At 41.0% G+C, this 24,719-nt stretch overlaps 1 long non-coding RNA gene across 2 annotated transcripts; it reads left to right on the forward strand.

The window, feature by feature from the left end:
* The first annotated feature begins 23 nt into the window (after positions 1-23).
* LOC134163274 (uncharacterized) lies at positions 24-24,174 on the forward strand. Of its 2 annotated transcripts, XR_009964670.1 has the most exons (6): positions 24-1,080; positions 7,887-8,007; positions 15,088-15,254; positions 19,403-19,581; positions 21,261-21,475; positions 23,391-24,174. It is a non-coding gene; the product is annotated as an uncharacterized LOC134163274 (long non-coding RNA). The 2 variants fall into 2 exon arrangements; XR_009964671.1 differs by lacking the exon at positions 15,088-15,254 and having other exon boundaries at positions 7,887-7,999.
* The last annotated feature ends 545 nt before the right edge of the window (positions 24,175-24,719 follow it).

Here is a 24,719-nt window from a genome sequence, read left to right on the forward strand (position 1 = left end):
TGACAAGTCTTCTGGGATTTTACTTTTACTTTAAAAAATAATAAAAGCTCCTGTTAGTTCTTCAAATTTTGATAGCGATTTTATTAATGAAAGCAGTAACTGAGACCTGTGAGGATGTTAAATCCAGTTCTGAGCAAGCCCATGTGAACCGGTAAGTGCAACTGAAGGCAATGAAGGAAGGTGGCCAGTGTATCCAGTTATCTGCTATTCATCCACTGATGAAGTGACTGGTTTACTAGCAGAGCTGCCAAGTGTGTCCCTTCAGTTAAGGGAAATTTGCCCTTCTTGCTTGCTCTTAGGAGGAGAGAAGAATCTATGTATTGGTAATAAATGCTGTTAGAGGACAATCACAGCTTTGCTTAATGAAAGTAAAGCTGTTTGGCTATTTTGTGCCTGTACTGTCATAACCATTTAACTCTTGGTGATGGGGAGTGCCAGCTTCAATCATGTGCAAATGCGGAGGAAGCAATGGATGCCTATAATAATACTATACTGGCCTGAAATAAAGACTTTTTAATAATTCGTAAGGTATGCTAAGTTTTCATTATAAACCCAACTTTTAAATTTGAATTCAATCTCTTTGAAGGTAAGTCACTGCTAATAGGAATTCTTTTAAGGTAAGATTTAGCAAAGTCAAATCCCCTTCAATACTGAAGCGGAAAGAAGGAAATCTTACTGCAGACAACTGCCCCTCTGACTTGAATGAATCGATATTCAAGATCTTCACTGTTTTGTGTTTTAAAAAGATTTTTTGTACTGACTTCTAGGACTTGACACTTTCTCAAATCAGACAAGCAATAATTTGATGTTTGGAATTACTTCAGTGTTGGTTCTTGCCTTCCCATGACAGGTGATTCTCTATTTGTCTGTGTAATCAGCACATCCTTGCCTGTATGCCTGAGCATCTGATAAGCAGTTGGTAAAATAACTACTGAGAACTAATTTTATATATAGGGTCTGTCATGCCAAAAATAGTTACTATGCAAATAAATGTCAGGGCAAATGGAAGGAGGAAGTGAAAGATTATAGAGCAGCACTGTCCTGAAATTAGCAAAGTGTGAGGCAAACCAGCACTTCTTGGTGAGTGTTCTAACAAGGAACAAAGTTAATGGGTCCTTCAGGAAAAGGACACTATAAATAGAACATAAATATTATTTCCTTTCCCATAAAATTTTCAGGTGTGGTGTACAGGCTTGTTACTCCTATGTGCACAAATGCACAATCTCTCTTGTTTTCCCTCTTCAGTAAAAATCCATAAGGTAGCCATCTCCTTTTCACTGATGTATTATTAGCTAAATTGTTTGCTTCAAGGTTTTGTTACTGTTCAGTCACACGCTGTCCAGCTCTTTGTCTATTGGAAGTGTTGGTGGCATCATTCATTTCCCAGAATGTTGTAGAGTTGTACTTAAAACCATGAGTTGACAAATGGAAACATTTTTAATGTAGGTATGAAGTCTGCTTCAGTTTCTCTAACCACAAATATTTTGATTCACTAGAATAAACCTTACTTTAGTTGTGACTATTCACATAACTGACCTTGTCATAAATGATGAAATCCTGGCTCTGTGCAGCTATTCACAGTTCCTATTGGCTTTGGAGAAGGCACGCTTTTACATTCCAGATATTTTGAGTCATACCACTTCATGGACTCTTCTCTTATTCTTGCTACCATCTGTAGACCTTGTCCAGGAAAACTGGTGAAGATTTTTGCGTGTTGGGTTTTTCTTTTGTTTTGTTTGAGTTTTAATCAGCAAAGTTTGGTAAATTCCTCTGACCAGTCCATATGAGCTACTGGTTGCAAGGTGTGAGCATCTCCTACTGTGTTTTCAGGAATCAAGTAAACTGCCTTTATTATGATTTCTAAAATGATCAATACAAGACAAGTCAATATTTCACAAAACTGCTATGTAAAGTCTCTTTTAAAGGAATAAGTACACTGTAAAATCATTTTTTTAAATTAATTTTTTTTTTAATGTTTAAACCACAACAATATGGAAAAGTTGTATTCAGAAATTATTTATTTAACAATGATCTTTTTAATTGCGTTTCCTTTAGCTATATGTATCTTGAATTTATGTGCTTTTTGTTGGGTGGGGGGTTTTGATGGGTTTTTGTGTTTTGGGGGGAGTTTTAGGATGTGTGTTTGGCTTTGGGGTTTTGGGGGGGAGTTGTTTTGGGGGGTTGGGTTTTTTTTGTTTGATTTTGTTAGGGTTTTTTAGTTGCTTGTGTTGTGGGTTTTGTTTTTTTTTTTGAGTAAAGCTTTCTGTGTAAGCAATTAATTTTCTTTAGCTTCTAAATAGAAAGTTAATTTACAATCGAATATGTGTCTGGAATATTGGTGCTCACTTTAATTGGCAACAAATGCATATGCTGTTGGAGACAGAGGGCCTGCTCTGCTTTTGTTAGGAAAGCTTCCATTGGCTTAAAAGGTACTTCTTACCCTATTGCCAAGCATTTTAAAGCAGTAGTGTTGGTTCTTTATTTTACACTTAAATTCTATGCCAGAGAAATTGCCTCTTACTCTTAACATGTGGTTTTGTAACTAGATAAAGATCACAGAAGGAAGATATCAGTTATTTGCCTAGTGTTCCTTTGAAATCTATCCATTCCAAGGAAGAAGATGCCATTTTTCTGGGGAGGATGCCCAACTGCTATCAAAAAGAAAATACTGGAAATGAGCACTATAGTATTGTGACAAATATCAATCTTGGGCCAATGTTTATAGCCAACATAGGTGTATCAATGTGTTGTAATGTTTCAAATGCCCTGCCTCCTTTCACTGTTCCAATACGCACCCTATAAACTCTGAGAAGTTCATAAGGTTCTCCATTGCATTCTGAGATTATATTGCCTTGAGTCATGGCTGATACTATTCATGAATAGTTTCTTCTTGTTGCATGAGGAAAAGTGTAAAGGGAAAAAGAAGGGTGCTGTGTATTTTGGGATTGGGTTTTGGGGTGGTTTTTTTTTTTACCCCTCTGCATGTAATGGCACATGTTCTGTGAGAATTTTAACCAGAACTATATGGAACAGGAATATAATAATGGCACACTTGAAGCAGGCGACTGGATTTGGTCAAATTAAGCTTGTATACAGGGCTCCAAGGTTCGTTTCAGAACTGATAGGGTGAGTAACAGTTATCTTAGCAGGGGCGGGAAGGGAAGAAGGGCAGGTTTCTCAGCATGAAGGGAAAACTCAGAGTTTATACTGTTTATACTTGAATCTCTAGCATGCTTTGGTCTTTTTCAGGTGTTAGAAAACTTGTCCTCTTCCATAGGACTGTCCACAATGCGTGTTAGTCCATGAATAAACAGCTGTTAAATATGTCACTTCTGATTGTGATTTTGTCCAGAGTTAAGTTATGTCACTCCAGGTCATTCTCCTGTCTTTACCTAGGATTTGTTTTCTTGTGGTAAAGGTGTACTAAGCATTATATATTTACGAAATTCTCTCAGTGCTGCAAGAAATTAATAAATACAAAGGCCACTTCAGAAACTCCCTTTACTTACTGCAGCCAGATCCAGATAGTGGCTGGAGGTTTTGATAATCTTTTATATCACGGCTTTCATGTCAATTCTAATACCTTGTTATTGACATGCAGAGTTCCCTTGTGTTCCTTAGATGCCGGCTAGGCTAAGGCACCAACTGCCACCTTGCCTGAGCTACTGAACTCTACACTGAGCTTTTAAGACCAAATAAAGCTACAAGCATGAACCTATACAAAAAAATTAACCACCAGTGGTGCACAGATGAGACTGAGCATGTCTAATGTGGATGCTGCATGTGGGTTTTATGCTTTTGTACAGTATTTTTATTTGATGTAGTTAGTTACTTTGTCTCATGTGTTACTTTGCAGTACCATTCTGAAGGACTGGCTTCTGGGAAGCTTTTAAGAAGAAGCTGAAATTCTATAGAAGTTGAGGGGGCTCACGCTTCCAAAAGTCCATAGGAAGATTCTTGCAGAGGTCTTATTAGTTTTGTTTCCTCTAAAAAGGTTACTTGTTTTAAAATTAAGGGGGCTTTTTAGAAGTGGTTTGTTCTTTGGAGTTTTGTTTTTAATCCTCCTAGCCACCTTCCATTGTGCACTGCAGCACCCTTCTCTATGTGAATGGTTTCATTTTGAATATTCTGATTTGGAGATACCCATGACCACAGCTCTCAGAAAGCTATGCGAAAGTATTTCTCTCTTTTTCTGCTGTTAAGTAAAAGCACAGCCAAGACTTACAAAAATGTAACAGCACATTGTCTGCTAAGCTGTTAAGCAGTTAACTTGACTTGTTTGAAACAGGGTCCAAGTTTGCCCTAAGGTGTCAGACCATGCCTGACAAGTTATAAATTTGGTGATTCATAAAGTGTGGCTAACTGGGGGGTTGGGAACGTTTTAGGAAGCTAATCCTGTTTGATAAACAGTGGTGTAGTCATCAATAACAAAGCAAAAATATGCTCCCTGTGGAAGGTGAATGTTTAATAGAAATCTTGTATCCATTTACATAAATGCCAGTGTTTTGAGAGATATTCTCCTGCTGTTACCCAACAGGAAGAAAAATGTATGGTTCTGTATTTGGGCACTCCTAACTAGTTCTCCTTTGTGGTTCCTAACTTGAAATGTTCAATATGTAATCTAATAAATGCATTTTAGATTCTTTTATGTGCATTTGGAGTTTTAACATCGTTTTCAAGTACCCCGCATTGCCCAAGCTTGTAGAGAGATTTAAAGGAGGGAAGGGCTGGTTTTCAGTTTGTTCTTAATCAGGGATTTAATGTATTTCTTAATGAAGTAGTGCTTAATGCATTAAAATATGACCAAAGGCTCTCTTGCAAGCCTTTACTTGTTCACGGAAGTTAAAGGCTTATTTATATGAAGGTTTCATGATTAGTGTTGATTGATGCTTTTTTAAAGTTTTTGTACAAATTGTATTTCAAGTAGCAATTTAAATATTTCTGTACACTCTTAGAACATCACCACATGCAGCAAAACCACAAGACCCTGAGGTACTCAAAGATCTCAGAATAAAACAAGCCACAGGATCATGTATAAACAGATACAAATGCGGGGGAGCAGGGGGTGGGAACTGCAAGGTACTGGAAGTCTGTGTACTGTATAAATATCTGAGATACCAAATAGATAAGACTGTAGCAACAGTGAAAGAAAACATAAGCAAAGCCAGTTACTTCAGTCCATAAATGAAGGTTAAGGCATGCAGCTCCTCGTTGCTCTTGGACAAAACCCAGCAATAGCGACAGACGGCTGCTCCACAACTGCCTTTGCAGCATGTGGAGCTGCCTGTTCCTTTAACTGGTGGTTGCAGCGTGCTAATCCAGAAAATGGAGGCTTGCTTTCTGTGGTCCTGGGATGAAAAGCTTTGTTGCAAATATGTGAAGTTTTATATAGGCTGCATCAGGCTTGGTGTGAAAATTGTAACTTAAATATGGGGGGAGGAATTTGGTTGATTGATTTTTCAGATCTTTTCTTGATGTTGCTCTAGTGTACTGTGTTTGAGTCCCAATTGCAAACTACCAAAGGATGATTGTTCTTTGCTAATGACCCTTACTGAAGTAACAGGTGGGCTGGGTGATTTGGTGCTAAGTCTAAGAATGAGCTGTAGTAATGCTCATATGACAGAATTACTATGGAGAGATTAGAGGGGTAGCTAAAAAAAAAGCCGAAAACAAGAAAACTGAGTTGCTTCTTGAAGCATTGCTTCAAGGGAGGGGGAAACTTGAAATACATACATGCGATGAAAGGGAAAAGCTCAAGAAATTGTAATATTAAAGAAGGCCTATGAGTGATAGCAGGTAGCAAGTTAGTTGCTAAGTTACGAGGCAATTTTGGACAGCAGCTATGTAGGCAAGGATGGTTTAACGGGTCTGTGCCGAAGTTCCCATGATCAGAGATTATATAGAGGCATTATGTCAGCGTCAAATCATGGCACACAGAGTACCGTGATTCTGTTGCTGGGGAAGAGCTCTGTGCTGCCAGAGAAAGGAGCTGCATTGCTTTCTGCTCCATGTAGGGCTGGGGGAGGGGGCAGCGCCAGCCTTTGTGCCTCGCTCAGTCCCACACTCTGATGAGTCCTCCAAATTCCAGCTCCTACTGGGATAATTATATGGGGAAATCTAGCTTTTAAGAGCAGAGAGGTAGCTCCTGCCTATTTTTCATAGCACTTCCTACCAGGGCTGCAAGCACTTCAAAATATTATCCTCTCAGAAGAGATCCCAGCCTGCCTGAGGATAGCAAACAACGGCCCTTGCCATAATCTTTTCTGTAGTGGGGATGAAATAGGACTGTTGAGGGATAAAAAGAGACTCTAATCTTTTGCTGGGATCCCAAGGGTTGAATGGCTTTTTTCCCAGAATGGAATCTAGCCTTTCCAAAGACAAAGACCGGTGAATTCAGTGATGAGTCCCTAGCTAGCCAGGATAATAGATTCACTCAATTTAAACCTTGTCCCCAGAGGCCTGTATGTGGGTTGTTGTTGTCTGGGGTTCTTTTTGTTTTATTTGTGGTCTCTGCTACCACAGAGCTCAGATGGATGGAGCTGCTCATCAAATACGTAAAAAGCATTTGTGACAGAGACTGATAAATATGGCTGAGCACATCTAGATATTACAGGCTTTGTTTCTTGCAGTTGACTGGCATCAGTGCCAGAATCTTGATTTCATTCTTCTCCCATATATAATCAATGTTAGTCAACTAGTCAGACTCCAGAAGCCACATTTGATCTGTATGACAATCATGGTCCTCTGAGCTCTTTCCCCAGCACATCCGATTTAATTTACCTTGGATTGCTTCCTCCAGTAGTACAGGGGGCTTTTCAAATAATGTAAAGGGAAGAATCCTTGGAGAGGTAAAAGGAAGACTGCATGAAAAGAAGTGTAGTTTTACCAAGGGTAAATTGTGTCAGACTAATTTGGCACCTTTCTTTGGTAATAACTGTATAACAGACTTTGTAGGCAAAAAAACCCACAACAGGTCTAACAGATCTTGACTTCAGATTCCACAGCATCTGACTTGAAGAAATTACAAAGATAATGCTATTAAGAAGTAACCTCATGATGACATGACATCGCTGGGGTTTGAGAAAAAACAGTTCAAAAGTGGAGAAGAGCTCCTAGGATGTTCAGAAACATGATTTATTTAACCTAACAAATGAAAACTGAAGCTAAGCTGACTCTGGGCATGCTCTCAAGGGCACTATGTTAGTAGCAAACAGAAGAAAAATCAAGTAATTATGTAAGGTGAAGGACACAGACTTGTCATAAATACATCTAGGATGGAAATGATAAAGACGTTCCTGATCACTGGAGAATTTAGGATTTGGAATAATGGTCCAGTAGAAGCAGCAAGAAATCTGGCTGGAAGACTAGCATGAACCAACATGGCCACGTTAGACTGTGTGGTGCTTATGTTAGCAAAGACAGGACTCCATAGGGAACTTACCTCTGTTGTAGGTTTCTATAAACACCGGAGTGTAAAGCTTATTTTTTTGCCTAGCTGGAGACTTGTACCAGGGTTGTAACTACCTTATTATATCCATCAGTTCAAGTGTCAGGACTCTGACAGCATTTCTTTTACAGTAATTTCAGTAGATCAAAACCATGTCATGCCCTAGTGTTCAATGAATATGAAAAATGTGATTTTTAAAGTCTTCTAATCTTCTGCCAATGCATCTGAGATAATTTACTGTAAAGCTCAAGACAGCACTAATAGGCTACTCCCCTCAATGCAGCATGAATTTGAAAGGGTAAACATCTAGATTCTGAAGTGCACTAAGGCTCATGTTCATCCTGAAATAATCTTTTACATTTCTTTAAAGCTATTTTTAATATATGCGAACACCTAATTATAGCTAATGTGCACTTCAATTATCCTCCCTTCCTGCTAGGTCCTCAGCAGATGAACAGTCCCCAGAAAGAGTCTTTAGGCTGCGTGCTCCCCTCCTCATTACACCTTGATGGATCTTCTGTTCTGCTCCCAGAAGTCCAAAGGTGAAAACGGGTAAGTGTGTGTATATACATGTGTGTACATGTGTGGGGAGGGGCAAGGAAGGACACATCTGCCCTGTTTCACATTCGCTATGCCCAACCCTGATGTTTATGCACACAGTTATATCTATCTGTACACACAGTCCTGATACGAACAAAGAAGTTTCTCACCTTTGTATGAAAGCCATTTCTTGGAGTGCCAAAATCCTAGGCCCATAAGCAATTCAGGTTTTTACAGTCTTCTTGACTCCCCTCTGCAATCTGGGCCTTCCCTTCCATACTCAGCCCCAGATGCAAAAGCCACCTCACTTAAGGACAGCCTTAGCACCTTGCTCCCCTTCAGTGTGGGCACCTCTGCTGCTCCTCACTGTCCTGGTCCTGCAAGACTCTTCTGTGAGAGAGGCGGAGCAGTATTTCAACAGCTGGCCTCAGCCCAAATGAGACTGATGGGAAGTTGCAGCCATCTTGAGAGGAAATATAAAATGGAAGCCTCTCCTGGTATCTTGATGGTATAAGTAACCTCTGCTCCTTTTCCCTCCACCAACTCCAGCTGCTGGTCATCATCCAGATCTCAGATGTTGCAGCGCTGCCCTGCAAGCCTCTGCTTTGTTCTGTAGCACTGCACTGCTGGCAGCACTGTGTTTCGCCTTTGGTGAAATGACACACATCTGCTGTTCCTAAAGCGCTGTTAACCTGCCCTCCTCAGCCAATAGAAGAGTTGCCATAACCAAGCCGTTAAGATGTGATGGGGAGACAAAATTAAGTGATTTGGGAGGTGAAAGCTTTCAGCTTGCGTCTCCTCTGTTATTTACTTCTTTATTTAGGTTTCCTGGGGAGAAATAGCTAAAGCCCTTTAAAGAAGGTTCTTCATTGGCAGCTTGGTAAAGCAGCAGTGGGAGTGTGTATTGAAGAAACTGGAATAAACAACAAAACCAAAACATTAGGTCATGATTCAAACAAATACGACAGAGGGAGCACTTGGAGCAGACGATGTTTATTGCTCAGTGTAGTCTGAAATCCAGGCAGTGTGCAGATGTAGTCCAGTGGAGCTCTCCCAAAGCTGGGGATGGAATGGTGCACAGGGAGCAGACCACAGAGGAGCAGCACGTATTCCTTTGGAAAGGGGCAATAATGATTGTGCAGCAGACTGGGAATATTTAGCCATATAAAAGGTCTCAGTGCTAGCAGCAGCAACAGAAGCTTTTGCACATTTCTTTATTAAAAAAAAAAAAAAATCAGACTTAACTTTTAGGGTGAGATAGCAGGTCAGCCACCATTTCTTACACAAACTATTGCAGCTACAAATGACTGTGGGAAGACTTCTTATTCAGCCCTGTTGGTTTTCTTGGTTTTTTAAGAAGAGAAAAGAGCTGAACTTCTGAATCTAGTTTCCTGTGGAAACAAAGCTTACGCAATCGGTGTTTGTCCTGTACCTAATAATTCTCTGTAACCCTCTGGCAAATCAGATTTTGACTACAGTTGAAAGAGTGATAATGTTGAACATAATTCTCTTTTTAAAAACATTTCATGAAATCTGGCAGTGGGATGAAGGACAGACAGTCAGGTTGCTACCTTGACCGAAGAAAAGGGAGGAAGATCTCAGCCATTTTATGTTGCTTGCCAGCCAGCTGGCCAGTCAGCACACACGTGCTGACAGTGAGTATTTTTATAACTCCAGACTAGCTCCAGAGTCTGTCTCTCGGTAGTGACAGAGTCATCAGAGGCATGAGGAGAGCTGGGATTATTGTGGTGAAGGAGAAAGATGTGGGACAAAGGACACAAATCCATAGGAAATCAGGCTTCGTTAGTTCTGCTGCTCAGGAACAACATGTTTGTCTAACAATAGCTTTCTGCTGAAGCACGTACGTCAGAACCAGATTAGATTTCTATTTGCATACCTCCTTACCTTTCTCAGGAATGCCTCTGGCATAAAACTCCTCAATTCTCTTTCTTCCTTAAGGCATGGCTCTCTCCTGGCAAGTAACTATAAAAGTTGCATCTTATTTCTTAATAGATTTATTACTTTGTTTACTTAAAGTCAGATGAACTCGGTTTAATAACAACAAATGTTTTCTGCTTTTTTTAATCCTCTTGGCTCTTCAGAAACAACATAGCAGAGAGACAGCAAATGAGCTGGGTGCAATTCCATGTTGTGCACACACACACTGGCAGCAGAACCTGAAGACAGCCTTCTTCAATGTAAACAAGGCATAAATTTATCCTACAGAACCCTTGTAGCCGATGATCTGAGAGGCAAAGAATCAAATGGATTTCTGAAGCACAGGATGAGCCTGTAGCACTGACAGGAAGAACAGGATTTTTTTGTTTTCTTGTAAACTTAGCATGCTTCATATGTACTTGTTGAAATAATAATTATTAAAAAAAAACCAACAAAACAAAACCCAAACCACAAGAACACTTTTACAGCCACCGGTCAAAAGAAAGCTGTAGTATCCAAGAGAGTTTTTAGTCTGTCTAGGGTCTGTGTTATGCTTGTTATAATGATATCAGTGCTTCTAAATTAGAGTAGCAATGCCCAGATTCCACAGGGATGTGTGTCACAGAAATGCATGTGCTAGTAATTAGAACAGAGTTTTCAAATATTGCTTCAGATTTAGACAAGAACCTTTTTATGCAGCTGTGTAACAAAACAAGGAAGCTAGAGCCAGACTAGGGGGACAGCATTAATACACGACACAACCACTAACATAGCTTGAGACCTTCCTTGCTATTGTTGCCACTAGCCACACCAAGGAAAGGAAGTGTTTTCAAATACTAGGTGGCATTTCCGAAGCTCAGCTTTTATGGAAGTCCATCTAAACCCCAGCTGAACATTCCCACTGCTACCAACTCCAGAAATTCAATCCAAAGAATAACTACTTACTTAGAAAGAAAATGAGATACAATTACAGTTAAACAGATACTACTTTTTTAGATCACTACTTGGCTACTCAGTGTCCAGCCATTAGTATTGTGCCTTTGCAGGGGCAAATATTTGATGCTTCAGGGGAAAAAAAAAAAAAGGGCAGAAAGAGCCAACTAAGCTGACTAAGGGGTAGTCCTTCCTGATCCCCCCATGGACAAGGAGTCTGTGAAAAGAAATACAGAGCAATTACCCTAATCACAGTCTTAGCAAATGCGATTAATGATCAAACGGTTTTCCAACATTTCGGCAAATCCTGTCTTACTGTTATTTGTCTTAAATTCCTCCCACAGAAATAAGCTGTGTAAGTTGACGAAATGCAAATGTGAAAAGCACTACCTTTTGTGTCCCAGGGGTGCTATAACTTGATTATATCCAACCTACTCTTTCATAGCTGACCTAATTTCTTCCGTTGTTATAATTCTAGAAGGAAGTTTTTACAGTTTCTTTGTACATTATATGGATTAGTACTCCAAGGTACCTGGACAAAAAAAGAGATGAAGACCAGTCTTTTGCACCCGGTACACTGTTGTTTTAATTTAGCTGAGTGTGTCTAGTGGAGGAACACAAGAGCCTAATTTTAAGACTTTCTGATTTTGTTCACCTTGACTTTATGTGTTCGAAGGCTAAAATAAACCTTCTGTGGCACATGCACAGGAGCTAATGAATTAACTCCAGTGACCAGCTTAACTGCTAAGAAACTTTACACTGGGTCAAACCTAATGCATTGGTACACTTACAATCTAGCAGCTTAGATTTACTTTCTAAACGAACATCTCAAATGTGCCATTAGGAGGCTAAAATACACCCACTGGCAAGGGCTGCACCCCAATAATGTGTTCACCTGAGTGTTAAGCTGAATCAAAGGGATCCTGCTAAAAGCAACGCTGCACCCAGTGCAGTGGCAAAGGGGATGGGATTTGTCTCACAGTTTTTGCAGTAACTTGCTATAGTCTGTCAATGTTTGCTCAGTTGCACCTAGTCAAACTGGTTTACATTGTCTCCTGCTTCATCATTTGTAAGTAATCCTTTCTCTCTTTTTTTTCCCACTTCTTTTTATTCAAACTTGCTGGTGCTCACAGTTGTGCTAGGATTGTTATTAGAAAGCATCAAGAGGGTCAAAACCAGGGTGGGCTTTAGAGGCCTTGTCTGGAATTCAGACTTTAAGTGCTTAAAATCACTTGGTTTTGGTGTATGTTCATTTAAGCAATTAATACATGTGACTGTGTGTAGTATGGTGCTTCAGAGTCTTACCAGCCCTTCCCTATCCCTATGCGGTTCAAGTAACTACATTTTTCTGTGATGGCACATGCCTAGGGAGAAATCAGCAAGTGTTTTTTGAATGTCACAAGCTGAAACCTTTCCCCTTGCTCACAAGGGGAGACAGGCCAGCTTGCAGCAATTTTTAATCCAGGAATGCAAACTCTGGGGAGATGAAGTGTCTTGAATAGCTGTGACAGCAGACCTAATTCAGGGTAAAGATTCTGGGACTACATAAATGGCACATCGGAGAGGAGATGTGGAAGGAGCCTGCAGAAACCATGGATGAGTAACCTAGGTTATTGTGTTAATGGGATGATGTTTTGCTTTGAGGTCTACTACTGTAGAGAGAGACTGAGTCACTTTGCCTTGGCCTATGTCATGGGGAGGGGAAGGTTAGGATTTACATTTAATGACAAAAATAGCTGTACAGCTGCCAGGGAGTGCCTTGAGTCCCCCCACCACCACAGCTATCCAGGAGAGTTACAGGGAACTTTTCCTTTTAGCCTCCTTTATGCCACCAGCCTGTTTTCTCTAGCCAAGCCTCTCCAGACATTCTTTATGTCCAGGCAGCTTTATAGCTTCTCCACTGGTGTTTGGTGAGATTGCTTTTTCTTCTGGGTTCAAGCCTGGGAAGTGGTGGACAGCAGGGCCCCCACTGCTTCCCACTGCACCTCCTCTGGCCTGGAACCCCTGGTACAGAGGAACCTCTCTGAATTGTCAGGAGCCCCCCTCTCCAGGGAACATGGCTTTCTTCTCCCATTGGCATTGCAATGCTATCAGCCCCCGCTGAGGCAGTATCTGATTTCCCTGTTTTATCTTCGAGCACCAAGTACAGCATTTCATATATAGAAAAATGTGAATATTACATATCCTGTTACAGTGCTATAACATACAATGGGAATAGGCTGGTGTAAGTCCCTTTTATACAGCTTATTAGCCTCCCTCATAGGGAATTAATGTTTTTTATTGATGTAGTTGCATCAATACATAGCACCCCATGTAAAAATAGGACAAGAAAAATCCCTGAGGTAAGAAATTTTGCTGGCCAGTTTTAGAAAAAACTTCATATGCAACACTTCTGTTTCAGGTGTCCTGTTATTGTTTGTACACAAGAGAAGCTATTCTTTACAATGGGCTGATCAGTCATTTTGACAAGTAAGCATGCTCACTCATAAAGCAACATACTTACCGTGGGACTCACTTTGAGAAACTTGCTCTACCAGAGAGTGATGGGGCCTATATATTAGAGAAGGAAAAGAGCATTTCAGTCATAGGCTTGCCAAGATGGTGAAAAGGGCTTTAAACTAAAGTTGCTAGAGGAGGTGAACCTCAAAACTTCCCACTCCTACCAGTTCAAGTGCCAGCAGTACATGCCCAGAGCCTAGGGAGAGATCTCAAGTCAGCAAAACCTCCAGGGCCCCCAACACAAGAGGTATGTGGACCTGTTAGAACGAGTCCAGAGGAGGTCACAACGATGATCAAAGGTTGCAGCACCTCTCCTGTGGAGACAGGCTGAGAGAGCTGGGGTTGTTCAGCCTGGAGAAGAGAAAGCTCAGGAGACATCTTAGGTGCAGCCTTCGAGTACCTAAAGGGACCTACAAGAAATCTGGAGAGGGACTTTTTACAAGGGCATGTAGTGACAGGACAAGGGGGAATGGCTTTAAACTAAAAGAGGGGAGATTTAGATTAGATACACAGAAGAAATTCTTCACTATGATGGGGTGAGGCACTGGAACAGGTTGTCTGGAAAAGTTGTGGCTGCCCCATCCCTGGAAGTGGTCAAGGCTGGATAGGGCTTTGTGCCCTAGTGTAGTGGAAGGTGTCCCTGCCTGTGGCAGGACAGCTGGAACTAGGTGGTCTTTAAGGTCCCTTCCAATCCGAAACATAATATGGTTCTATGACCTAGCTCCATGCGTGACTAAACTGAGTAACTACGTAATTACGTATCTGTAACTCAAGCCTTCTCTGCTGCACCCGTCCTTGCATAGGTTTGTTTTATTCTTTCCTGTCATGTCCATTATTCATACTGCACAAAGCACAGTGCCCCAGGTGATGTTTTATCACAGGTAATTTTTGAATTGATACATTTTACAGCTCCCTTGTTCTGCTCAGAATTCAGAGGTGATACTGATTTAAAAATCTGAAGAAGACTCATCTTCAAGTGTATACAAACTTGTATTCTGCCCTACTCATTGCTTTGAGTATTAGGCAGAAGTGCCACTAGAGTTTTTACTGGACTGGTTATCCCCTCCAAATATGAGCATTCACATGGTTTATAGTAGAGGTGGCAGAGCTACGTCTACAGACTATCAGGCTCTAGGACCCCAAACTGGTGAAATTACTTTGTTTAGATTGGCATTAACAGAGCTACATACAACAGCACTGTTCAGAGGATGAATCCCTAAATTGGAAAGTTCTAGACAGAGATTCAAACAGACCATGGAATTGCTGGACTGGGCAAAAAAGCTGTTAGCCTGTTAAGTCAGCCTTAGTCATTTTCTTCCTTCCTCAGTGCAGCCACAATTTCCATCCTGCATACTGTCCTAAAAAAAATTTTAATATCTGTTTCAGTGCTCTCTAGGCAGCTAATAGATTCTTCCTTATATGTGTGATTGCTTGACTTTCATCAGCTTCTGTTTATTTGCTCACTGTACTTTTTAATCCCTCAGTGATGAGAGAAAAAAAACACAACCAACCAGGCAAACAAAACCAACACTAAAACTATTTTTTTTCCCCAGTTTCATCAAATTGTTCTTTAATATTGTTGGGCTTTTTTTTTTTCTTTCTTTCTTTTAGGCTAAATTAAGAGTTAACTCCAGTTTCCTCTCTGGCTTCTTCAAGTTTACCTGAAAGGGCCAGGGTAGAGGGGAAAGATAACTTGCCCAACTTTTATGATTTGTATTATATCTATTCAGGCAGAATGAGCAGAAGTATGAAACAAGGAGTGTCAACAAATTTCACAAGGATTAATGTTTGCATCACTGATAATGCAGAAGGAGAATCGCATGGCATGATAAGAAGTAAAAGTGATCAGAAGGCGGTGTGACTGCGAAAGGGGAAGAAAATGAAAAGTTGAATGATGGTAAAAGAGGGAGTCAGGGGAGGGATTTAAACAGGTGAGAAAATGTGCAGGAATAATTGTATTGACTTTTGGTTTGTAATAGCAGGGAAGGGGCAATTACAAATATCTCCCATGTAGATACAGAGGAAATGAAAAGGGAGGGGACATACAAGAGTAGTGTGACTTTGAGAGAAAAGGTTGCAAGCTTGAACATGGTCCCACTGCCTTGGGCTAGGACTAGTTTTGATTAGTCCAAGCAACGGGGTCAGAAAAAACGAAGGGCTTATAAATACAGTAGAGGGATTGGAGTAGCACTTCAGCGGGCTCCTCAGAAGTTCAGCAGCAGCCATGTGTGAACGTCAAATTGGCAAAGACACTTCCCCAGGAAGACATAGCGGCTAAAATGTAGAACTGGATGGATGAAGAGACCAAGATAAATGCACACGTCACTGATGCAGAATGCTGCCAACGTGACTGGGTACTGATCTGCATGGAGAGACAGAAGCCTGCTGAGATTTCCATGCCGAATGGGAATGGAAAAGAAAGCCTCAGCTGTCAAAAGGGAGAAGTGAGGATGGAGTCGTGAAAGCCAAGGAGGGAAAGTGTTGAGAGGAAAGATAAAGTTGGCAGAGAGATGACAAAAGTAAGAGACGGGGATCAGCGAAGATATAAATAAAGACAACCTTTTCTAAGGAAGCAGAAGTCATGGGAGCAATGAGAGTAGATAGCAGAATGTCAGAAATGCAAGACAGCAGAAAAGAGGCTTGGAAATAGTTGCTGTATGTGAATTGTGGTATTTAGTCTTGGTGAGAGATGAGCCAAGGAAATTACTAACTGTTGTGAATATTGAGAATATTCTAGTGTGCACACTAGAGGAAAGTTAGCGGAGGCTCTGAAGGACTAGAGGGAACAAAAGAGAGAGAAGTGTTAAGAGCATGTGAAAGAAAGTGGTATGAGTCTTAATATCTTTAGGAATTGGTCTATGCAGTCTTGCACTGTAAAAAGAAGTCATAGGAGAATTCTTACCATCATGGGTAAGGAAGCTGTTTTCAGACTTTTCTTTCCACTGTCTGAAACCTGCTGGATGTACTTTAGCATCAAAACTGGTTTTCAGGCAAATGAGCAAGATGGAAGGCAAGAATTAGCCATAAGGAGACAGAGTCAAGGGAAAGGAGGGAAAGATTTTGCTAGAGGAATATGGAGCTATTTAATTACCCTAATTGGCATAATCTATCGTTTCCTACAGCATCATTGTACTGAAAGTCTGCGTAATGAGAAGTAGGATTCAGATCACTTGACAGACAGGCAGATGTACCTGCTGACTTCAAAGCTTACGCCTGCATCTCTTTTGTCAAAGATGAGAAGCAGGGAAAGAAAAACCAGTTTTCAAAGTCAGGGTCAGCAGAGACGAGCATATCATTTGCATTTTGCTTTATTAATGTGGGTTAGCTCAGCAGGCAAAGATAAATGATTTCGTAACAGGAAAAAGAGGGCCAGTGACTGCACATCTTTTTTTCACCTAAAGTGCTGGTGAGGGGACTTTGGGGAGGGGGTCATATTCCATTTCAGTCAGGAAATACAGATGTAGGCTGGACCAAAAGGTCTCTGAATATTTCACCAAGGAAAAATCATGACAAAAAAAAAAAAAGGAGCTAGGCCCTGCAGTTATCATACAGGCTTGCTCCTAGGTGGTGATGGTTAGCTCCTGCTGCATTGGGTGCATGTATTCTTCCACTGTGTTTAGTCTGAGCAGCTCACAGACCCGGCTCTATCCCTGGTTTCCTACACAGAAAGTCTCTGTTACCCCTCTGTGGAAATGAGACCTCTTACAGCTTGGCTTCTATAATCTCTGAAAACTCCTCCTATTGCCCCACATTTCCCATAACTCAAGCACAAGTTTTGTCCCTCCCTTCCTATAAAGTAACATGGGGTTACTGAGTACAGAGCATCTCTTCATGGACATACGGCTGTGGAAGTAATTTGGCACATGTTTTAAGGAGTGCTAGCACTGATCATGCCCTACTGAGGCAGCTCAAAAGCATACAGATCTAGGAAAATAATTGGTATCTGTGTGGTTTTCCTTGCCTGAATTTTCTGTTTTCTTTGGGCTCAGAAGACTTTGAAGCTTTCTACTCTCCTTCAAACCATACAAAACATCTTCCTTAGCTGTGAGTTGGATCTCACAGCTAAACCAATGTGCTATGAAAGGAAGGTTGCCTTTTCTGCTCAAGGTTTTTGTGACTTTGAGCGCACTCCAGCTTGTCAGGTCCATGGTGGCATTAAGACAGTTTCTCTCACTGCACCAAGTAATTATTTGCTGCCAAAAAGGGGCTATTCCACTCCACTTCCTCCTTAGCTGTGCGCCCCAGCAGCTTCCCTTCCTGTGGCACTGGAGCTCATCTTCTCTCGCTGCAAAAATTTCAAGAGACCTAAAGTAGTAGAAAACTGGTTTTGCCAAACAAGGTGACCAGCATTTTTAACGGATTAGCCAGGGGAGCCATCCCACCATTAGGATCACATGAGCACAGCCTGGGCGAGTCAGGACTGCCCCATTTGGTGTCAGAGAGCTGTACAGATGCTTAGCTGCATCATCACACCATACCCCACAGCTCAATCCTGGCCTATACATCTGAGAAAGTTCATCTATTCCTCACTTATCAGGCAAACACAGCAGGACTGATTTAGCCTCTAGCTGTATGACTTTCCAAACATGCATCCATTTTGAATGGGAGCAATTGAGTTCTAGTAACTGTCTGCCTTCTCATCTCTGGAAGGCATGTGACACAGGCCTGATGGTTCAGCTCCACATCCACTGAGAGATGTGGTAACTCAGCAATTTCTTACCTTAAATCAGAATACAAAAATTACACACAGGCAGAGTTCCCAGATTGTCACAGTTAGGAATGGTGAAGCACCTACAAATTGTCCCAGGGCATGTGCTATTTTTTCCCTGATTATATTGGCTCTGGTACCAGAACCAAAGGACAGGGATAAGTGGGTACTGAATTGAGATGAATTTATTCCTATTTTGTATTGAGACTGACATATGTTTCAGTTTATGGCACTATTATTGAAATGAAAATATGTAAGGTATGCTGTATTTTGTGTTCCAATTTACTGGTGTAAATGAAGTGAGATTTTTTAATCCTTTGAACAAAGTTACCTCAGAAAAATTGTGGCACTTTCTTCTCCGGATTGCAGTGACCTAACATTGGTATATTTTTGTGTGTATGACTCTGGGTCTTTCTTCTTTTCTTTTCCTTCATGCTTTCTCTGTTGGCACAGAGATAAATCCAAATTTCAGCAACCTGTTCCCAGGGCTAAACAGACGATCTACTGCCTTTTAACTGTTATTTTTTTAATTTTGTGGATTCTGCTTTGTAATCTCAGACAAGAAAAGTTAAAAGCAGGGCAGCATTGCACACTCTAATCTTTTGGAGTATATTTATATCGTGCATGAACATGATAATTTTACTTAAGATTGAACATGTATCTAAGATAGAAAACCTGATAGAATATTTGAGAAATGAGAACAACTCTTTTGTCTTCAAATCTGGTAATTCAAAACTAATTTGTCAAACTAGAGGCTTGTGTTGGCTTGCATCATAGTGTTGTAATACCTGTAACATACAACATAACTACTTCTGTGATCTTTTGATTTGGTTTTGCCTAAACTTTAAATAGTACAATAAAATTTTCTGGGTAAGTAAATGCACTTATGGAAACTTTGCATTGTTACACAGGTTTCTAAACACAGCACTGTATTTTCATTTTGAAGGAAAATAGATGCCACTTCTTTAATTACCACCTTTTAGCTCTGTTTGCTTACTTAGAAACATACTTACATATCTAAAGAAAGGAGTCTCCTCCTCTTCGAAGAAGTTATGCAATCACTGTGTCTCACAAAAAACCTTGGGCGGGGGGGGGGGGCTTTTCAGCATGGCAAAGTGGATGTATTTCAGACCAATACAGAAATACGATCAGTTATAAATTGTACATGACTAAATGTGTGGGGTTTTTCCATAGGATGACAGGAATGTTTAAGTAGCGGACTGCAGTGGAACTGCAGCACACCTCACTATCTGTGGCCACCCCAGCGCATGTTGTGCTGATGTGATGTGTAAAAAATGAAAGATTACTTAAAATGACTTCTGATCTCTCACCTGCAGGAGGGCCCCCACTTGCTGCAGCAGTGCAGACAGCTTTGAATGAATCACAGTATTCCAAGAATCACTGACAAACCTTGTCACATGGGCAACCCACAGCACAGGAGCTGCCAGAATGATGCAGTGACTAAGGAGGCTGATGTGATCCCTGGATGTAGAATACCTTCTGTAGGAGTGAAGAGGTGATATTACAGTAACATTAAGGGAATAGTGTGTCTTGTTCTGGTGCCCACGCTTGAGAAAAATGATGTTGACAATTTAAGCTTCACAAAGGAGCAATAAGAGTTACATGATATCTAAGCAAAGATGATTTATGGTAAGAGACTTACAATCAGTCTCTTTAGTTTATTGAAAAGATTAAGAGGGAACCTGATGATGAACAGTAGGCTGTGCAGGTTCTTAACTGCAAGGGGCTCTGTCATCCTATAGTCACAGACATAGTCACAGACATAGCCACATCCCATGGCCAGAGGTGAAAGCTAGAAATAAGGTGGATAGAGTAGTTCAGGGTAAAGATCAATTATCTCCATCACAGTATTGTGCTTGGATCATATTCTGGCTTCACAGCCAGAAGCCCTTTTAATTACTATGGCAAAGGTGTCATAAAATGTATGCATGAATAATTGAGATGATATGCTATGTAAATAGGGCCCTATACAACTAACCTCCAAGAATTCAAAAGGGCCAACTGGGACATCTGCATTCTAATAGCTCTTAAGGGAGGACTGTGCAAATCAAGGACTTTTGCTGTTATGGGCAATTCCAGGACACCCTAGTTATGGCCTTCCCAAAATCATGACTGGCCTGTATTCCTTCCTGCGACATCTCAGCCATGCTAGCCTGTAAAACAATACATCATTCATCTTCAAATTCCTCCTTGGGGCTGGATTCAGAGGTCATACATATATTCAGGGAAAATACTCCTATGCTTCTCTCCCATTAAAATCAATGAGTTTTCAGGCTGTCTGAAGATAAACATAGAGTTCAGACTTCCCTGAATGCAGCCAAGCAGCCTACTGATTGTGTCTAGGTAAAGAGCCGGTAGGGATCTTTCTTTCATTTCTTTGACTTCACACCAGTTTATTTCATGTTGTCTATTTAGATGCTAAGTGCTTTAAAGCACAAACTGTCATTTCTATGGATGTAGTGTTTAGCACAGCTGAAGCCTGTCTTGATTGGGAGTTCTAGATGCAACTTGAATGCAGATAATAGAAATTTATAATACGACTTGAATTAACGCTTAGTCTCCCATGCTGTACAGTTTGACATCAGTGTTGCTTTATCCCATTTACAAAAGCTACAGTCTTTCTGAAAGGACTCATCAAATGCTGTTGTAGGAAGGATTTTGTGCTTTGTCTCATAGCAAACATTTCCAGAACTGGACTGTTTCTTTTCTATGATCATTGCAAATTAAGACCACACACATTTCATGTTCTCAAAGAACAGCAAAAGAAATCAACATTTGCTAAACATAAATTAATCTAGATCTAGCTAAGGACTCAAAAACCAAAATACTTTTAGTACACATGGGCATCACTATGTCCTTGGGTAACTGCCTGCCCTCAGCTCTCAGTACATAGCTCTAGTTGCTAGCAGATCCTGGTTGAAATTCAAATCAGTTTCAGCATTGCTGCTGTCTCTTCTGATTGACTCTGTTGATACACTCAGCTAGTGGGAGGGACAGGGGAGCAAAGCAGGCAGAATGGAGCAAATGATTTCTAACACACGCTTAGGCTATTCAGCAAAACATTATGGCTGTGGGGGCCTGACACTGCACAAGTGCTGGGATTCCCCATGCCCTGCCATGGAGCACTCCAGAAAAATGAGAGCAGTATTTTTTCCCTTTTTTTAATGTTGGAAGCATTAGGCCCAGACAGCGGTTGAAAACCACAGCTCAGTTGGTGATGAGCACTGTGCAGCAGCGGAAGCGTGTGGAAAAATTCTGGCTGACTCATCCATAATTCATCTGGCGTCCCAGGGAATGTGCGCACTGGAGAGGGATCCCTGGCACTCCTGCAAGGAAGAGGCCTGCTGCCACAGCAAGATGTGGGCAACAACCAGCCCTCTTTTACCCAGGTAACCTCGCAGTCCTCAGGCTTGCTGCTGGGCCGCCTCACTGCCTCTGTGAGGGACTGGTCTCCCTGCTCAGCACAGGGCAGGAGACTACAGCCCTGGAAGACTCACTGACTTGATCTTTATGATGATGCTGCTGTGGCGAAGGGTCAGTGCAAGAGCTGGCCCCATCCCCTGGGATAGAGCATGCAATGACTTGAGGAATCCATCCCAGTCTGCTCAATATTTCCATCTTCATATGTGTGTGCATGTGACATAAACTTTGCTTTGAGTGACTCTGCTCTTGGTGTACAACCTCTTGTTGGGCTGTGTTTCCAAGGGCTCCTGGCAAAGAGCTCGACAGATGTTATTAAACCTTAATGATCTGTTCACACAGAACCCAAAAGGTAGGTGGCTGCAACCCAGGGTAAAGCAGTTTTTAAGCCTGACCTTCAGCTTGGAGGTAGCTAAGCAACATATTCCATGTTGAAGGATTTCAGTCACCCGTTAGGGTTATTTTAAAACTGTGACTGGCCTGAAGAGACACGTAGAAAGTCCTGCAGGCTGTTTGAAAGAAAAATAGAAAAAACAGGATGAATATCAGAGACTATCTGTGATTTGTATTGTGTGCAGTAGCCTAAACTCAGGTGAGTTTGCAAGAGAATCTTATGCAAAAGAATGGAGATGTGTAGTGAGGAAAAAAATTATATAGACAAATGAAAGTAGATGTTAATTACTTTATCTCCATCCGTGCATGTCTTCTACTGCCCAGGGTTAAAGGAGTTGACTCCTTCAGGACTGACTGCTTCCACTGATTTTCTGAAAGGATGAATGAATCTCAGACTACCCAAAATACCAGACCCACAAAATAAGCTGTGGGAACTCTACCATTAGTCCTGGGACTGTGTGGTCAGCCACACAACATAGACAAAGTGAACAGTTGAAAAGCATGTATACTCAATAGTGCCCAAACATAACGTCCTAGCTGGGCTGCAGATTCCCCAAGACACCTGTAGTTCAAGAGGGCTGTATGCCATAATGGTTGCCCCCCTTTGGTTAACTTCCACCTGAATGATCTGTTGGTGAAAGCATGGAATAACTCGATGAAACGAGATTCAGAACTGATTATCTAGCAAGCGCAAGTCAAAATCATCAGTTAGATTGAGAGTCTGCAAATGTATATCTATACTATTTCCAGAAGCTGCATTTCAGGAAATTATCATTTCAGGGCTGTAGTCATTGTTGCTACCCTTAATCATTAATCAAAAAAACCCCAAGCAAGTAAAACCAAACACGAAACTATGACTTAGAGACATAATCTAGAAAATGCAGCATGTTTTAAAAATAAATATTTCACCTTGCCAAGGCAAAGTTCCTTTACGACATGATACTTAATCTCACACATACTTCTATGGTTATTTTCTTGTCTTAAATCTAATTACTTCTCAGTATTTCAGTTTGTTACATGCATTTTCATATCATGGTCTGCCACCATTCCCAAAAGTACACTCCATTGCACAATTCTCTGTAGTATTTATTTTGAGGCAGCTTCTGGGATAAAGAATTAGTCCTGGGATTTATCCACAGTTTTGACACTGGCCAGCCGGGTGACTTCCAGCCAAGTCACTGCACCTCTTCACCACCATTTTCCAGCAGTCAAAGTGGGGTAATAACCCTTTTTGAAAGCACACGGAGATCTGCAGATGAAGTCCTATATAGTTTTAACAGATGAAAACCTGAAGACTAGCACCTGTCAAAGTGCTTATTAACCTATAATAGAATTGGCAAAAACAGATGATCACCAAACTTTTCCTCAGTCTGTTTAAACAGGCACAATGGTAATAGAGACAGGCTTTTAAACTAGATGTTTGTGACCTAGTTGGAACATGTACAACCAATGCAGATTTTGCTCATTGGTTATTATGTTTGTTTTCTTAAGATGGCCTCTGAAGGACCACATGCAACATCTCCCATACCTGTGACTATGTGCACCCTTGGCCCAGCCAGGCAGACGTGCTGCTTGAACTGCAGCAGCCCCAGGACAAGGTAGAGAAGAACTGCCTGAATTTGAGAACAAAGCCTCACTGAGACACTTGCTTTTCAGTCCTGCCTGACAGCTGAGTTCCACACAGAAGGTATGTTAAGTTAGGAAAGCTTCCTGTAACCTCTGCCCCTTTGAAAAACACCCAACAGCCAGATTAAATCTGTTTTGCAGTGACTTTCATGTCATCAGCTAGAGCCGTCTCTAAAAAGGTGCAAGCACAACAGCCAAGTGATTGTGCTAGAGACGCATGAGTTAATTTTTAAATGTTTCCTGTTTCACCCTTAAGAATGACCTTTACTAAAAAAAAAGTAAATTCAAATTAGTATTAAATACATTTTCTTAAATAGAATCAACTATGGAAAAGGTTCTTTCAACTCCTTAACATACACAATCACGATACACTGATTACTGTACAAGATTACTATAGTATCTCTTTGAAGTTCGCATATGGAGTTCAACTATATATATACATAAAAAAAACCTAAAATGGGGGATTAGTCAGATTACTATTGGCTTGCCTTTTCTTTATTACCTCATGTTTATTTTCTCAGTTACACACTGAATATTTCAAACATTGCGTGCCCCTTAGTAGCAAATATCTCCATTCCTGTTCCAACACAGGACCCTGGCTTTTGATACCCGATACGCTATGTGCCAATGTGAAGCTTGATTTACCAGTGAGAATCCAAGAGAGTCCAATATCCTGCTAGCACAAGCAAGACTGGAGGACTAGGACTTTTGTTCTGGAACTTCTAGTCAGAAGCTCTTGCAGTATTAGAGTAGATGCTTTGTCCATCATCTCAGCCCTAGCAAACAAAGGCACAACTGTGTGGTACGTAATATTTTGATGTTTATTTTAAGAGTATCATCTTGCAATGGCATATTCAAGAATTTGTGTCATGCATCTGTTGATTTTGTAACTAAAGCACTGTTGGTCAATTTTTTTCCCTTACTGGTTCATAATTGTGGGAGGAAAACATGTAAGTAGATTGGAATTGTGCACCACAGCCATGAGTGTAACTTTTGTTTAGGCTCAGAATGTGGCACAGAGGAATCAAACTGGAGCCAGCTGAGGACAGCTCTTCTTCTAGGCTCTCAAGTTCCTCTAGGAGGATTTTATACAACCCTTGAAACCTAGTTGGGATATTTCTTCCAGTAGAGCTACACCTATAGTGTAGGCAGGATGCAGACACTTTACTGCAGTCAAACCATATGCAGCTTGAT

Source organism: Pezoporus occidentalis, unplaced genomic scaffold, assembly GCF_034315485.1.
Source record: "Pezoporus occidentalis ecotype Australia unplaced genomic scaffold, CSIRO_AGI_Poc_V1 ctg2, whole genome shotgun sequence".
NCBI classification, from domain to species: Eukaryota; Metazoa; Chordata; class Aves; order Psittaciformes; family Psittacidae; genus Pezoporus; species Pezoporus occidentalis.